Genomic DNA, 13195 nt, shown 5'->3' with positions numbered 1-13195 from the left:
AAATAAAGTATATTTGGCAAGGTATAATATGAAAAAACAGGCTTAGAATAGAACTGACCAGTTTGAAAGTAGAAGTAAAAGAGGTAGAGATATCCAAATCCTGAGACTTTCTGTGTTGGAACAAAATTGCTGCATGACCTAACAAACGATAAATGTGAAAAAGTCTTAAATATTAATGTGGAATTATATGGTAATATTTTCCACATTGATTACATTGAGTCAAAGTAAAGAATAGGTTAAGAATGTGGCTCTCAAGAATTTGGTATAATGATTTAAAAGAAAGATCAGATTAGGGGCTGGGGTTATGGCTCAGCAGTAGAGCACTTGCCTAGCACGTGCAAGGCCCTGGGTTTGATTCTCAGCACTACATAAAAATAAATAAACAAAATAAAGGTATTGTGTCCAACTACAATTAAAAAATATTTTTTTAAAAAAAAGAGGGATCAGATTAAATGTGGTTTTCCTGGGAAATTCAAACAATTTCTTTGCAACCCTGTTACATTGAGAGAATGAAAGAGAAGAACTGAATAAGATAGAATGATCTGGGTATGTTCCATGAACATGGAGAAGACTGAAATTAAAGTTTACTGGGTACTTGACACTTGTACTGGCAAAAAAAAAAAGGTATGACTTTGACATCCTTAAAAAAAAAAAAAAAAGATTGTTATATACTTAAAGTGACTCTAAATCCTCTAAGATTCTGTGACTGGCAAAGGTCCTGGGATTCCAAGTAGAGAATATTCCATACCACCCACTTCTCGTAGGTACAACAAACATAATGATAAAGAAAAAGCAAAAAGCATTCTTAAAAATGAAACCGGGATACATAAAGAACAGTAGACTCTTACTTCTCCAAGGGAAGGATCTAAATTCCATGGATCAACATTCTTCAGTCCTACTTCAGGACCTGCCAGATTGCCTTCTCATCAGAAGGAAAATGTCTACAGACTAGGGTCTTCTGTGTGTTTCTCCTTCTTCCCCTCTTCAAATGGTGTCTGTTCTATTTCTGTTCATTTTGATGAATGTTTAGATTATTCATGTTTATTGTGTGTCCGGGGGAGAAGGGGGTTTCTTGTTTTTTTCAGTTTATATGTCCCAATAAAGAGTGGTGACATATGCATGAGATGCTCATACATTAGCCAGAGTTCTGGGTGAAACTGAAGCATGGAATGGATTCATCCTTTAGGTTGTTTTAATTTAGAGAATAGTTTGTTGAGTTTGTTTCTTTGTAGATTAATGAAAACAAAGGATATTTGGTGACAAGAGACAGTACCCAAATTATATTTCCCCACTACTCCATTACTCCTCTGCATTTGATCGGATCTGATTTACAGGGCCAAAACTTGCTCTGTCAACAAAAGTGAGCAGAAGTGACACGTGTAACTTTCAGGTCAGGAGAGATTGACTTATATTTGTCTCTGTAATCGCTCTCTTTCCTTAACTTGGCAACGAAGGCCTGTGTTGAGATGATGCAGTCTCAGGGTGAAGCAGTCTGTATCACTGAGTTACTGCACAGAGCATAGTGGCCTAGAATGTCATGGGGCTCTGCAAGGCACAGTGTATTTGTTTGAATGAGAAATAAACTTTTGTTGTGTTAAGCCTCTGAGATTTTATTGTTGTCACCACATAGCCTTGCCTTTCTTGGCTCACATACCACTGTTACCATCTTTAATGTAAATTATAGGAAAAAAAATACTGCTTTTTGTGTTCAGGCTGAATAGCATGTTTGACTAGTACTCTTAACAAATATATGTTTGATCAGTTTTATTTTTACATATTATTATGATCTCTCTTCTACTGTTTACATGTTACTATGCTAGAACTGTTCTTTCTTAGGCTGAAAATGCTTTGATACATAGACCTAAAATAAAGTTTAACATGTTTAACAAAGTCAAAATTACGTGAAAACCACAGATGATTATTTTTAAATTTTCTGGTGTCATAGAAAAGTGATCCCTGCCTCAATACCTTCACAAAAATAAATGGAACAAGGAACCAATGAGTTATTTAAAGGACTCATTAACTTTCATATGACCCTATTTGTAATTGAGACAGTTGTGTCCTAGAAGTACCCTACCAGAAATGATTAATGAGGTTTCCAAATATCCTAAATTGACTGACAAGGAAGGGAGTAAACCTGAGCTTTAGCCAAACCTGTGAGGCCCAGGCAAAAGAGGAGACTTATGTCTTAAATAATTAATGATAGTATTTAATACTAAGCTTTTACAAATGTAATTATTTTTCTTAAAGCTTAAAGAGCTGAACGTACAAAGTCAGTGAGGAGGTAAATTTATGAAAAATTTCTCTTTAAATTATTCTAAGAGCAGATTTCAATACAGAAATATTTTCTTATTTATGATGTCAGTGGACTTTCCACAAATGCATTGTATAGGACAAAATAACTTGTAAGATATTTTTCCATTTCTTTTTCTATAAATTAGTTAAGATTTTTTTCTATATCATCAAAGGTTATATGACAATCTGTTCTATTTGATCACAGTTTATGGCTCATTTGAATAAATTATAATTAGACCTCTTCCTCTGTTACCTAAGGACTAAAATTATCTGCATCAGTGATTAAATTCTCACTATTTCTAGTGTAAATTTGCTACAGTTATTACTTAGAAGTAAAATGTTAAAAATGAATTTGAGAAATGTTAATATCGCTATATCTTTTTGTAAATTATCTTTTTTCAAACTTACTGATCATCAAAAAAAATTTACTGAACTTTGGATGTTACTTTGTAATTAAACTTAAGTTCTTAGGCATGGATAGATCATCCTGGATTATCCAAGTAAATCCTATCTATTCACATGAGTTCTTAAAAGGAAAGAACATTTTCTAGCAGTGTTCAGGAAGAGATGGGCTTGTGTGAAAGATTCAGTTTCTTGGTGCTTGTCCTGAAATGTAGGCATCATATGAGGACCAGAGAGAGACTTTGGGAACTGAAAAATCCAAGGGAATGAATTCTCCCCCAGAGCCTCCTCTGAGGAACTCAGTCCTGCTAACACCTTAACTTCTTACCTGTAGAATGGCAACATAGTATATTTGTGTTGTGTTTAACCAATAATGCTTTATTAGTTTTTCACAGTAGCAGTAGAAACTTGACACTCATACTAAATCCATTTTATTTTCCTGAATTTCTTGATGGCTTCTATTGAAGTGGCCTCACCCTTCTTTCATGCTTGCCCAAAATGCATTTGTAAATTGATAGTTTGAGCAAACCCTGGTCGTCTCTGAAGAGCACTCGAAAAGTTTTTCCGTGGTCCATACCATATAGGGGAACCCTGAAGGGTCATTCATAAAGAGCTCGTCCAAATTAATTATGTTGCTAAGCTGTATTGTGAACATATCATAGGAGTGATTCACATTTATCCTTCTTTTATGTCTTCCACTGTACCTGGGACAATGTACATTTTTATTGCATTAAAATCATCTGGATCAATGAAATAATAACCGTTTAAATATTTTCATTGTAAGAAAATATCCCTTCATTTCCATTTGTTGTATCATCTTTATGATTTTTGTTATAATGTAAATAATGAAAGCATATTTCAAATCAGTCTCATTTATTTGGAAACATGTTGGACTAAATATTCTGATTGCACATAAAACCTACCATGAAATTTCTCATAATGCCATGTACAAGAAATAAGATTTTTGAAGTCTAATGTGTTAAATTCAGTCTCATTCCAAACTGATAACTTTCATTTACATTTTTAACATTTGAATCAAAATAGCCCCAAATTAGTTGCCAAAAAAATCTAATTTATGTTTTTAGCAATTGTGTGTGAGTCATGCTGCCAGTGTTTTTGCCTTCCTTCTTACAAATTGTGCCTAATTAGAAAATACTGTGAGCAATAAAATATGAAGAGAAAAGCCACCAGTACTTTGAAGTTTATTGGTTACAAAATTGAATGGGTTTTCCCATTTTAATTTTGATTAGCATAGAGCTTAATTTTTTTCCTATGCTTCAGTTTCATCATTTCATTCTAGTTTTGGAATAGCTGGTGATTTAGGGAATATTTTTCAAGACCAGACCACTTCCTCAAATCCAAGCTTTGTTCTTATAAATAGATACAATTATGTTCATATGTTTGGTAGATGAATCCAGTAGAGTGCGTGTTGAACATAATCTCTCATGGGGAGTTTACTCAATTCTTTGGAATTTCACTCTTGAATTTGATCAATGCAGACAATTCATTCTGAAAAATATTTTTTTTTTCTTGATGACAACAGACTTTTCCCATAAATATACTTCATCTCTAATGTATATACTTAAGTGTACTAGACAAGTTTTAGAGATATAAACAATAGAAATGTAAATTAACACTATTAGTTATAAACTCTTAACTGTTAAAAAGTTTATTTCTTGCCCATTTGATGAACAAAGTGGCATATTTGAACAATGTAGCTTGGTATTTACCACCCATAATAACCTCAGTGATGTTGCTTTTCCCCTCAAAATGTCTGATTTAAAGAACTTGTTCATATTGCAAAAATTTGTGTTATTTCCCCAGGATTACAGACAAGGAGCCATAGTAGATATAATTCTGTCATTTGCAGATTCTATAATGGAGTGGCTAGTCCAGTCTCATTGATCTCACAAGTACACTTTTTTTTTCCTGCTTCCTTATACACTGTCAGTGTACTTTAAAAACAATCACTTCTACCACATTTACCTAGTATCACCCATATGAAGCTATCAGTTCATTAGTCCAATTATTGGAAGTTTGCTGTTTTGATTTTTGCATTAAGTCAAACACTTCTGTGTTAATATAATATGCTTAGATATATTTTAATTAGATCATTGTGATTTTTCTGATAGGACATTTCTAAAGGATTATTTTAATACAATTATAATTGCAAATAAATATGAAAATGGGAAAATAAGTGAAATGCCTCTATACCAGAGGTAGTTTTTAGTAACTTAGTCATTGTTCTTTGAAACATGCTGTTGTACATATTCATACCCAAATACACATTCATGTATAATATTTAAGACTATATTAAATACAATTTTATAATTTTATTCTTAATAATATATTATGGAGTAATGTTTTATATACTGTCAGTCATTCACACATGCATATATATGTATAAGTAATATAGATATATATATACACAAACATATGCATGCATTCCTAAAATAAATAAGAAATATATGTATTTAGTATGTATACATCTTAAGTGAAATATTAATATTTTCTAATGATATGCCTTTTTAAAGGATATGCATGTTTTCCATTTCCACTTTTATTAGCAGTACTGCTGTACACATCCACAAGGATGTCTTTGCATACAATCTTATTGTTACTACTTGAAGGAACTCCTTGGAATGGAACTTTGGGGCTAAAAATATATACATCAATACATAGTACCTTTAAGAATTCTACTATTGGTTTTTGTCCCCAGTGGCAATATAGTGTCTTAAAGTTTGTATGAGTTTCATTCTGTATTTACAGTTTTTCTTCTCTCAGGTACTGCCCATGTGATGCTGCCTGAAGCTCCTTACTCTCCCCTGATCTCATACCCAGGCCTTCTTGATTATACTTTCTCTGTGACAGTTTTACTCAGGCTCTTTCTTCAACCTTGAGGACTACCTGGATGAACTTTTCCCTATAGGGAAAATTTCAACAACTACTTACTTTTTAAAAGATAAGATGAAAAATAGGGATAAACTGTGCATACTAATGAATTTAATTGAAACTTTCTTTGACAATAATAATGCTTACTTTTATTTGCATTGTACTGTGCAAAGAACTGGATTTGCACCATATAAATAATTAAATGCTACTATTAATATCTTCCTTTGAAATAAAAACCTGAATCACAGAAAACTTTAATTATTTTCCAAGGACAATTAGCCTATGAATAGCAAATTTGTGCTTATATCCATGGTTGTATGATTCCAGTTCTATTCTTAGCTACCATGATATACAGTCTGCATTTGGAGGTTAATAGATAAATTTAGAACTTTTTCAGTAATTCAAAAACATCATTCAAGAAATTAATTTTACTGATAAATTATTATATAATGAAGATTTTAATGAGCCAATGTTGATTTTATATCATTTTAGTAAATATCTTTTATTAGATCATAATACAAGGTCATTGATCCTATTCCTCATTTTTCTTATAATGGTAATAAATATTCTCTAAGAGAAGAATCGTCAGAAGTATGTTCATATAATTATAATGAAGTAAGAATTTAGGTAAACTTGTAAATAACTAATTTCTTGTTATTTGAGAAATTGTTCTCCAGGTTTATTAATTAGCTGACGTGCCATAACAAGCCATTGTAAATCTGATGGTTTTAAAACAACCCTCAGCTCAGACAGCTGGGTTCATTTGATACAAGTTCATTTTGGCTTCTTCAGGTTAACTGGGTTACTGACCTGGTCTGGGGTGAGCTGGGAAGTTTGACCAGGGCTTCTGCATCACACATATTTCTCATGACTTTTTGAGGACCATATGGTTAGCCTAAGCATATCCATCTTCTGGCTAGATCAGAAACTCAAGAAAACAAATGGAAACACAACATTCCTTTTGAGGCCTTGGCTCGCAGTGGGCACACTGTAACTTTTGTCTCATTCTGTTGTATCAAATTGGTAGCTAAAGAGTGAGAAATAAGATCTTCCCCTTTGTGGGAAGAACTGAAAAGATAAAGAACATGAAGATAAGAAGGAGGGAAGAACTGGGGACAGAGTAGCCTACCACCAAAACAACTGCATTTTTATTTGAAAATATATTCTTTTTTTTCTCCAATTAAAATTTCAACCTATACTCTAAATTATTTGATCATAGGATGCAATGCAACTCAATTTCCCAAGGGAAGGTGGGTTGATGCAGACTTTCTGGTCAGGTTATTTCTTCCTATGAAATGATATTGCTCAGATTCTTTAAGAGCCTCTCATGTGTCTCTCTAGGTTCAGTTTTCAGCACTAAAACCTCTCAGGCAGTGACTCATTGGACTAGTCACCACTATATCCACCCACTCAACCTCATGCCACAGCCGCTGAATCCGAAGCTGCTGTGTCACATTAGCATGAAAATTGTAGAATCTAGAATTCCTATTTAACTTGTGCCAAGAAACCAAACCTTAACCTTATAGTATAAGGGGAACATTTGAGAGTAATTGTCTGTAAGAAAAACAGCTTGTTTGCTGGGGAACCAGATACTAAGGTAACTATTACTCACTCACAGTGAGTTAAGCAGAAATTGGAGGACGGACTCACAGACCAGGAGGATGACTGAAGATAGAAAGCCGGAAATGTCTGAAGCAGCTGAGGGGGTGAACAGATTTTGTCTAAAAAGATAAGACAGCTAAATAGAGAGTGAGAAGACATGAGCCAAATTTGCACACACAAATAATGGAAATAATCTCTAAGAATCCAATTTGGGAAGAAGTGAGGGAGATAAGAGTGCTTTGAGTGGCTAGTGATGAGAGAACACTGGGTTTAGCGATGCATGAGAAATAGACCACTGTTTCTAAGGTGCCATAGAAGAGCTCACCAGCTGGGAAGGAATGTTCTTTTTTTAAGCCAGTTTACTAAGAAAGTTTAGGTTTTTGTAAAGGTCAGATATAAAAGAAGGTTTTTGTTTGCTTTGCTTTTCAGGATATTTTAACGCATAATCCATGGGACAAGCTGTAAAGTAACAAAAGGAGGTACTTCTCAACAAAAGGCCCTTCAGCAGGTAAGGGGGAGAAAATGTCATTTCTAATGGCAGGTGACTCTGCTCAGTGTTTTACATTAAGTGGAACCTAAATAATTTTAAGGAGATTATTAACATTTTTATATTATTATAGCCAAAGTCTTCAAAATAACAGCTTAATAGCAAGGTGAAAAATGTAGTCAACCATTTGCCTTATTTTTTCAAATTCACATTATAATTGTTTCCTGATTATATGGCTTGTCTTAGCATAAGTAATAAAATATAACAGTTACATGGTTTCATATTTTATTGATGCTATAATCTTAACAATTAAGACCTTAATACTTATTGAATTTCACATGAAAATTCAAAATTTTATGGTAGAGGATTACTTTTTATAACACAATCCAAGTATTCTGTATCAAAAACTAAAAATAATGATCAATTCTGAATATTACTAAGATATACCCTGGCATTTGATGTTAAAAATATCACAGTGTTGCCTCATTAATGTGTATAATTAGTATATTTTAATCCAAAGTAAAATTACATTTAAAAAATTTAAAGATAATTGTTCAAATTCTATTTGCCCTAAATATCTCATCTGTCTCTGTCTCCCAAATTCCATGGCATCAATAAAATTCTCTGGGACATATTATACATTGCCCAACAATAACATTAACATTGATAGCATAGATGCATATATGATTCTGTAACAAGTTTCTGAATGGATGAGATGAGAAGGGAAGAAAATATTAGTGGAAAGAGTTTCCACCAAGCACCACTTCATAATTCCCCTGTAAAAACTGCAAATTTGGAAAACTTATGAAAGACATATTTGCGATAATATGTATATATGTGTGCATGTGTGTGTAATAGGATATATACACATGTAAAATGTAACTTGTACTTATGTACCTCCCATATGTATTTAAACCTATCATCTGTCTCTAACTATCCATCCATCTCTCTACCTTCCTACCTATCTACCAACTCTATTTATCTTTCACCTGTTTAGGTAGTATAGTTTATTGCTATTGTTACCATGGAGAAATTTGGGGAAACCGGGCGCTGTACTTCTGCCTAGGAGAATGATACATTAGCTTGCAGTTTATATAGTCTTTTTTGTGTGTGTCTCTTCTTTTATCAACTAAAGAAACTTCATGTCCTACAACTTTGTATCTATGAATCCATTTGTCTCCTATAAAATGAGGATGTATATGGAGATATGGATGTATATCCAAATTCAAATAATAATTGTTTCCTGATTATATGGCTTGTCTTAGTATAAGTAATGAAATATATATAAGAGTTACATGGTTTTGTGTATATGTATATGGCAAAATATGTATATATCTCTATTTATATTTTATATGCCTAAATAAAATGATGTGTTATTTAATACCTTGAAATAGAAGTATCTACAATGGAAAGGAAGAATTGAGAAAATAAGGCAAACTATGGTTGACACTTGGCTAAAAAATTCCACAGAGAAAGAAGGTTTATTTTTTTCTTTTTAATAATTTTTAATTATATTTAAGGCCTATATTCTCTATCTTATACAAAAATTATAGTTTATTTATGATTTCCATAAATATTCCATATTTTATTTAGGAGATCTCTTGAACCATGAAAATCTGGTAGATTTACACCTTGGAATATAAGGTATTGGTCTGTTATACACACATTTCTGAGGTTTTGGAGCTATGGAACATGCAAACTACCACGTGGAGAAGAAGTTTTTGAAATGTACTTCACATACATTATTCATCTAATCCTTATACATTCCTAAACTGGCCTGTTTAAACTCAAAATTGGCATCATCTTCCTTTGCCTAAAAATAAGTTACTACTGCCTCATCTTGCCATTCCAGTTTCTCTAAAATTGGACTACAAACTACTTATCTAAGGTTATCTTCTACTTAAGTCCCTAAGATTCTATGCTTCAATCAAACTACCCTATTCATGATACCCACCCTTCCATGGGCAGTATACATCCTCACCTTTGTTCTTTCAATTACCTTTCCCACCTGAGATGGCTTTTCAACTTGACCAAAGTTTAGGAATCCTTTAAATATCAAGTTCAGCCTTAACCTAGCAGCATTTCGAAATCAATTCAGACTGTTGATCTTTCATCATCTGAAAAAGTAATATTCTATGTTAGGGTTTAAGGGAGAAATGTCCCTTAAAAATTCCTTTATTAATATCAAAATGCTAAGGGGTAATGTGGTTGGTCCCTGTTTAGATTCCTAGTTTGAGTATACTGCCTGTGTGGTAACTATAGGAAAGTGGAGCATGACTGGAGGGGGTCAGTCACTGGGGGCATGCCCTAGAAGGGTGCATCTTCCCTATGGACTCTTCTTCTCTTTATCTCTGCTTCCTGACCCTATCATGATCTGCACTGCCTCACCTGGGGTCTAAAGCAACAGACTAGCTATCAATGAGATAAGGCCTCTGAAACTGTGAACCACAAATAGATGTTTCTTCCTCTAAGTTGTTCTTATCAGGTATTTTGGTCACAGTGATGGAAAAGCTCACAAAAATACTATGTTACCAATTACTTATTATAAAATTACCAATTTACAGAGCAGTGATAGAACTTGTTATTTTCTATTAGTGAAGATAGAATTAATTAACTAAAATAATGAGATATAAATGGGGCTAAGTTTGTAAATTACAATTTTCTAAAAGCTGTCTCTGAGTTCTATTCCCCAATTGTGAATAATAAAGATGATCATAACTAATAAAATGCTATCTTACTATTTGAGATAAGATCCAAACAATTCCTTTTTGTAACCTCTGTATTTTGACCACTCCTCTTGCTGACTCTCTGCCGCAACTGCCTGCCTCTTTGTTGCTCCTTGAACATGACAGGAAATGTTCTACCACACGTCAGCCTTGCTCACATCTCACCTCCCATCACACCTCACCATGTCCTTAGACAAGTCTTTCCTGACCAGCCTATAGGAAATATGTCTACATCATCCAGCCCACTCACTCCATATTGTCATCACAGTGCCAATCACTACTTAGTATTGTATGTGAAGTTTATTTGGTCGTTTGTTTAGTATCAGTCATCACTTAAAAAGAATGACAAATCTGTGGATTAAGTGTCTTTTCTGTTGTTGCTGCTCACCATTTTATCTACAACAATTAGATTACTACCTGGCATATACTAGATGATCAAGCTATAGGTTTTGAACGAATAAATTGACATTTTCATATGCTAGAAACAAATTTATTGTCTTCTCTGGTCTACATAATTAAGGTATTAAGTAGGATATTTCTTTAAAAGACTGCCTAATCTAAGTTCTGAAAGACAAGGCTCTTTTATCCCACCTCTGCAGCTTCTCAGTATTTCAGTTTATTCCATGAAATAATGATAAGTATTATTGTCTTCATTTTTGTCACCTGGGGTCATGAAATTGATGAACAAAGTACCATAAACACCAGAGTCACTTTCAATAGCACAGTATTCACTTCTGGATTGAATAAAAATAATTTTTCTACTTGATTTCAAAGAAAAAATGATAATGCACATTTGGCAAAAATCCCCTTAAAATAAGTCTTTATAGAATACAGGATATTAAAATACATTTTTTTCTAATAAATGTTTCTAGCATACTAAACTAGTAAAATGTTTGGATTTGAGTTGGTTTTTGTTTTTGCCTAGACTCCAAATACAGGTTTGTGTATTTTATAAGTCCATTTCTTTATTCATGATCTCTATTTTAATTCAATTATGACAAAATGGCATTACTGTTTTCAGTCAAAACGTAATAATATTCTCAATGTGATAAATTAACTGTACTCTAATTGTATCTGAAGTTTTAGGGCTGGTTTAATATTTGAAAGACATTAACTTTAAAAAATGAAAGCTATCTTTGAAAACTATAAATGAAAAATATTTGAAAGAAAATCTATACTGAATTATATTTTATAAATATAAAATCTAGCCAGGAGTGGTGGCACATGCCTGTAATCCCAACAGCTTGGGAGGCTGAGGCAGGAGGATTGTGAGTTCAAAGCCAACCTCAACAAAAGTGAGGTACAACTCAGTGAGATCCTGTCTCTAAATAATATACAAAACAGGGCTGGGGAGGTGGCTCAGTGGCCAAGTGCCCCTGAGTTCAATCCCTTGTACCCAAACAATAGTTCTGACCTACTGATATGATTTTTAAGAGATGAATAAAATAGCTGCCTTGATTTTTAAAGTGAATTTTATCCTTGTAACTCTCATTACAAAGATAAATTACATGCTTTTAATTGCAACTCGCCTACAGATGATAATGATTTATATCCATAAATGGTTTTGAAATGCAGGTCACTTTCTATTGGGTTGACACAGAAAAGGGATTACATATCATGAAAAATTACTAGGTCCTGGTTAGAAGGTCACTGTTCTGGTGAGTAAAATCCACATATACAGTGAATTAATTTGTACACTGTTTTTACAGTCATGAATAAAAAATAGATATTTTGACTTTATAAACTACTTTTAAGAGTACCGTGGGTTATTATATATAAAGTAAGCTTAGATATTTTATGCTATATTTACAACTTCTGGGGGAGCATTAAATCTACCTTAGTTATTTTTTTTAACTTTTGTGCCTAGAATAGGGTATATGTAAAATTACTATTCATTTAATTAATGCATTGCTCAGAAAGCCCAATATTTTATAAACCTAAGATTTTGAGATCCTTTTAAGAAACAAAATTGTAGATTTGGCTAAGAAACTTTCGGACTCCCAAAGAATTAAATACAATTTCTTTAGCTTACTCTCTAAAATTTTTCACAGTTTGATTTCGGCCCTCATTTCCAACCTTCATGGCTCTCTACCTGCATATGCATATTTCACTCATTATTCCAAATGTGCCTCATCCTCTCTCACTCACATACCTTTCTGCACTGTACTTTTCCTATCCAAAATATTTCCTTTCCACACGTCCTGTGTATACCATAGACTCTTACTAAGCCCCAACTCATATCCATTCTTCTCTGAAATAAATAGAAGAACTAAATATAACTAGACTAAATCACCATGTCATCTGAGCATCTGTAGCCAATCTACCTTTCAAATATCCAGAGAAGTTTTGGACAGTTATTATTATGCTATTATTTGACAGTTATTTTTTTGAAGATTTGTTTCAATTATTCACATACTTTAGCTCTTTAAATACCTTTTAGGATTCTTAAAAACCTAGACATAGATTATATAGAACAGTTTATAAGGTTCACAGACACAGTGTAAGAACATTTCCTTTAAAAGCAATTTTATATAACCTGAAATGAACCAAGTAGCATTAATTGGCCTGCTTCTTTAGGATGGGAAATTAAAGATAGAGAATGAATTATGGATACATATCCATAGTTGATGGTTACATACATAACATATAGATTCATTTGTTATTAAAAAGTTTCTTAATTCCACTTCATCCCAAATTTCTAAAGGAATATTGGCTATTACTTGATCTATCCTGTGAACCCAGAGTCAAATGGAGAGAAATAGAAAAGATCAGGGTTAGAAGATTCATAATT

At 32.9% G+C, this 13195-nt stretch overlaps 1 protein-coding gene across 1 annotated transcript in view; it reads left to right on the top strand.

Moving 5' to 3' along the window:
- Sema3a (semaphorin 3A) overlaps window positions 1-13195 on the top strand; it is a 447522-nt gene that overhangs the window by 80115 nt on the left and 354212 nt on the right. Inside the window, exon 2 of the mRNA XM_048786244.1 lies at window positions 7621-7699. The gene's annotated coding sequence lies outside the window, so the exon portion shown is untranslated. The remainder of the gene's footprint in view (window positions 1-7620; window positions 7700-13195) is intronic.

The sequence above is a fragment of the Marmota marmota genome, unplaced genomic scaffold, assembly GCF_001458135.2.
Source record: "Marmota marmota marmota unplaced genomic scaffold, marMar, whole genome shotgun sequence".
NCBI classification, from domain to species: domain Eukaryota; kingdom Metazoa; phylum Chordata; class Mammalia; order Rodentia; family Sciuridae; genus Marmota; species Marmota marmota.
The sequence above is the reverse complement of the archived record's forward strand: the minus strand, read 5'-3'. Positions and strand labels throughout refer to the sequence as shown.